Source organism: Procambarus clarkii, chromosome 10 (assembly GCF_040958095.1).
Source record: "Procambarus clarkii isolate CNS0578487 chromosome 10, FALCON_Pclarkii_2.0, whole genome shotgun sequence".
Lineage (NCBI taxonomy): Eukaryota > Metazoa > Arthropoda > Malacostraca > Decapoda > Cambaridae > Procambarus > Procambarus clarkii.
In genome coordinates this window covers 23,653,345-23,658,669 of record NC_091159.1, presented here as the reverse complement: position 1 = coordinate 23,658,669, position 5,325 = coordinate 23,653,345, and positions in this window count along the sequence as shown.

Sequence of the window (5,325 nt, the reverse complement as noted above, 5' to 3'; positions counted from 1 at the left end):
TCACAGGATGATTGAGGCAGTGTTCACAGGATGATTGAGACAGTGTTCACAGGAAGACTGAATCAATGTTCACAGGATGATTGAGGCAGTGTTCACAGGATGATTGAGGCAGTGTTCACAGGATGATTGAGGCAGTGTTCACAGGATGATTGATACAGTGTTCACAGGATGATTGATACAGTGTTCATAGGATGATTGAGACAGTGTTCACAGGATGATTGATACAGTGTTCATAGGATGATTGAGGCAGTGTTCACAGGATGATTGAGGCAGTGTTCACAGGATGATTGAGGCAGTGTTCATAGGATGATTGATACAGTGTTCACAGGATGATTGAGACAGTGTTCACAGGATGATTGAGACAGTGTTCACGGAATGATTGAGGCAGTGTTCACGGGATGATTGAGGCAGTGTTCACAGGATGATTGATACAGTGTTCATAGGATGATTGAGGCAGTGTTCACAGGATGATTGAGGCAGTGTTCACAGTATGATTGAGGCAGTGTTCACAGGATGATTGAGGCAGTGTTCACAGGATGATTGAGGCAGTGTTCATAGGATGATTGATACAGTGTTCACAGGATGATTGAGACAGTGTTCACAGGATGATTGAGACAGTGTTCACGGAATGATTGAGGCAGTGTTCACGGGATGATTGAGGCAGTGTTCACAGGATGATTGAGACAGTGTTCACAGGATGAGTGAGACAGTGTTCATAGGATGATTGAGGCAGTGTTCACAGGATGATTGAGGCAGTGTTCACTGGATGATTGAGGCAATGTTCACAGGATGATTCAGGCGGTGTTCACAGTATGATTGAGACAGTGTTCACAGGATGATTCTCTCTTCCTCTTCTCTTTCCTTCGCTTTATCTCCTCCCTCTCTGCCCTGCCTCTCTTCCATCTCCCTCCTCTCCCTCTACCCCTCTCACTGCCCATTCAGGTGTCGACAGCCTTGCCCAGTACCCAGTTCACCTAATACGGCACATTTGTATTGGTTAATATAGGGCTGTAATTGATGTTGGCGATGCTGATTTGGCCACTAGGGTGAGTTTAGGTCTAATTGGCATATTCGCGACTCAATAACTGTGAAAGCTGTTGAATAGCTCTCTCTTGTGTCGACTCCTAGTAATTGGTGCTTCAATTTCTTTCCTGAGATGAATGTTAAGATGTGTGTGTTGGGGGGGGGGGGTGAGGTGTGTGTTGGGGGGGGAGGGTGTGCACTTGTGTTTTGGGGGGTGAGTGGGGTGTGTGTGAAGGGGGGTGGCTGGGTGGGGGGTGTGTGTGTTGGGGGGAGAGTGGGAGGAGCGTGTGTTGGGGGGGAGGAGGGGGTGCACTTGTGTGTTGGGGGTGAGTGGGTGGGGTGTGTGTGTTGGGGGGTGAGTGGGTGGGGCATGAATTCAGTTATAATCACCTAGTTAAGTAACCGGGTCTACAAGGTCCAAGTGGTTATATGCACGGCTCCTGTACTCCGTCCTTATTGGCCAGCTGTGAACCAGTCCTCATGTCTTATTTAGTGTTATACTGACGTAGTTTTCTCCTGCTAATCACCTTTACATTCCCAAGCTCTTAGTCTGTCTCGTATCCCTCTCAAGTGCTCTTATAGTCCTTCTGGCTTCCAGGTGTCCCCTAATAATTGCCTGACCTGTTACATGGCTGTGTTGCCTCTACCCCCTCGTGCATCGTGCACACCTGGCAAGACGTCGCTCCTTCCTCTTCTTCTCTTCCTCTATCTCATCTTCCCCCCCCCCTCCCCCCCCTCCCCCCTCCCTTCTCTCTCTTCTCTTCGTGCTACAGTATAATAACACTATTAGAACCCTTCACACATATAGATGCTTCATCAATACACAATTCATCAAATCTAAGGGGGGAACATATAATTATTTTTTGTTTATGTAAAAGGTTAATATGATAATAATTTAAGTTAAATGGTACTGTGAGATTTTGGTGGGGTAGGGGGGGTGGGGGGGGGGGAGGGAAGCACACTGGCACATGGTACACTCTTCCTTGATGACAATCCCATCCCGCCTGTGTTGGGCACATACCCGACAGTAATTACTGGAAAACAAAAGGGTAAAGATAGCCCCCAACCGGCAATTTCTATTTATAGGTATAGATTGCCTAATGAGTCGTTTTTGTCCTGTAACAACGTTTTTAACTCTCTCTCTCTCTCTCTCTCTCTCTCTCTCTCTCTCTCTCTCTCTCTCTCTCTCTCTCTCTCTCTCTCTCTCTCTCTCTCTCTCTCTCTGCCTCTCTCTGTCTCTCTCTCTGTCTCTCTCTGTCTCTCTCTGTCTCTCTCTCTGTCTCTCTCTGTCTCTCTCTCTCTCTCTCTCTCTCTCTCTCTCTCTCTCTCTCTCTCTCTCTCTCTCTCTCTCTCTCTCTCTCTCTCTCTCTCTCTCTCTCTCTCTCTCTGTCTCTCTCTGTCTCTCTCTCTCTCTCTCTCTCTCTCTCTCTCTCTCTCTCTCTCTCTCTCTCTCTCTCTCTCTCTCTCTCTCTCTCTCTCTCTCTCTCTCTCTCTCTCGTGTGTTTCGTAGTCCTGCATTAATAACTAAGGCTTGACTCACTAAATTTGCAACCTTCCCAGGGGCAATTTAAAATTATAATTGACCGCAACCGTTTGCTTCGCCATATTTGCAACCTCGGGATTCCGAGTCCAGGTTAATGGAATCATTTGAATTATAACGAATTTCAATTTGTATCCGGGATAGTAACCGTTATGAAGTCTCTAATGTCCAATACTGGAAGGGTAAGGAAAATGTGGGATGGAGGGAGGGGTTGGGAAGAGAGTGGGAGGGAGAGAGGCGATAGCAAGTCACATTTCAACCTGAGATGATCCAGGTGATGATGATAACATGATAACATGATATAGCACCTGGCACAGGTGTGTAAATGAGTGGAAAACCTAGTGTTCAGTGACGAAGTCGATGAACTTACCATGTTCAACAGACCCACGTATTGAACATGGTAAGTGAGCCAACCAAATATTCTTAAGAGCCATACGTCGCGTCGCGTACCTTCTTGACAGCAGCGACTTCGAAACACTATACGACTCACAAGTTCGCTCCCATCTTGAGTGTGTGTAGCACTAGCCTGGACTGCCTGCCACTCCCCACCAGGCTACCAGGGGGCCTGGTAGCTTGGTGGATAGTGCGCGGGACTCGTAATTCTGTGGCGCGGGTTCGATTCCCGCACCAGGCAGAAACAAATGGGCAAAGTTTCTCTCACCCTGAATGCCCCTGTTACCTAGCAGCAAATAGGTACCTGGGAGTTAGTCAGCTGTCACGGGCTGCTTCCTAGGGTGGGTGTGTGTAGTGTGGGGAAAAAAAGAGTAGTTAGTAAACAGTTGATTGACAGTTAAGAGGCGGGCCGACAGAGCAAAGCTCAACCCTCTCAAACACAACTAGGTGAACACACGCACGCACACACACACACACACACACACACACACACACACACACACACACACACACACACACACACACACACACACACACACACACACACACACACACACACACACACACACACACACACACCCCGGTACATTTAGAATGAAAGTAGAATAGCCGATAAGGAGTCATATGTTTACAGTCAAACTAGCTTCAGAATATCTCGTTGCCACCGACATCTTGCCGGCAGAGCCAACGTCCACGTCAAGGAACTCTATAGCGTCAAGGAACTCTATAGCAACAAAGACAGTGACCTTTCATTCTGTATAATTACTACTAAGTGGTACCCTGAGGACCTAATCACTTCAGAGACATCATCCCCTCTTCCCGCTCAAGGGAAGAGGGGACCAGAAGCGAGTGGGACAGGGAGGGGGGGGGGGAAATAATGGGCTAATGGATGTAAGGGATGGGGAGGTAATGGGGTGTGAAGGGGAGTGTGGGGGGGGGAGCTCTCTCCCAGCCGCCTCTCTCTTAAATCCAATTATTAGTTAAAAAACAAGATTTGTCTGCTGGCTTTGTCGCCCTGGGCCACACTTTAGCTTGAGGGCCACACTTTAGCTTGAGGGCCACACTTTAGCTTGAGGGCCACACTTTAGCTTGAGGGTCACACTTTATCTTGAGGGCCACACTTTAGCTTGAGGGCCACACTTTAGCTTGAGGGCCACACTTTAGCTTGAGGGCCACACTTTAGCTTGAGGGCCACACTTTAGCTTGAGGGCCACACTTTAGCTTGAGGGCCACACTTTAGCTTGAGGGCCACACTTTAGCTTGAGGGCCACACTTTAGCTTGAGGGCCACACTTTAGCTTGAGGGCCACACTTTAGCTTGAGGGCCACACTTTAGCTTGAGGGCCACACTTTAGCTTGAGGGTCACACTTTATCTTGAGGGCCACACTTTAGCTTGAGGGCCACACTTTAGCTTGAGGGCCACACTTTAGCTTGAGGGCCACACTTTAGCTTGAGGGCCACACTTTAGCTTGAGGGCCACACTTTAGCTTGAGGGCCACACTTTAGCTTGAGAGCCACACTTTAGCTTGAGGGCCACACTTTAGCTTGAGGGCCACACTTTAGCTTGAGGGCCACACTTTAGCTTGAGGGCCACACTTTAGCTTGAGGGCCACACTTTAGCTTGAGAGCCACACTTTAGCTTGAGGGCCACACTTTAGCTTGAGGGCCACACTTTAGCTTGAGAGCCACACTTTAGCTTGAGGGCCACACTTTAGCTTGAGGGCCACACTTTAGCTTGAGGGCCACACTTTAGCTTGAGAGCCACACTTTAGCTTGAGGGCCACACTTTAGCTTGAGGGCCACACTTTAGCTTGAGGGCCACACTTTAGCTTGAGGGCCACGCTTTAGCTTGAGGGCCACACTTTAGCTTGAGAGCCACACTTTAGCTTGAGGGCCACACTTTAGCTTGAGGGCCACACTTTAGCTTGAGGGCCACACTTTAGCTTGAGGGCCACACTTTATCTTGAGGGCCACACTTTAGCTTGAGGGCCACACTTTAGCTTGAGGGCCACACTTTAGCTTGAGGGCCACACTTTAGCTTGAGGGCCACACTTTAGCTTGAGAGCCACACTTTAGCTTGAGGGCCACACTTTAGCTTGAGGGCCACACTTTAGCTTGAGGGCCACACTTTAGCTTGAGGGCCACACTTTAGCTTGAGGGCCACACTTTAGCTTGAGGGCCACACTTTAGCTTGAGAGCCACACACAAACTGAAGAGCCGAATTCTAGCTGGAGGGCTACCTACAAGCATCTCCTTTATGTTGAGGTTATATTGAGATGATTTCGGGGCTTAGTGTCCCCGTGGCCCGGTCCTCGACTAGGCCTCCTTTTTGTTACACACCCCCAGGAAGCTGCCCGTAGCAGCTATCT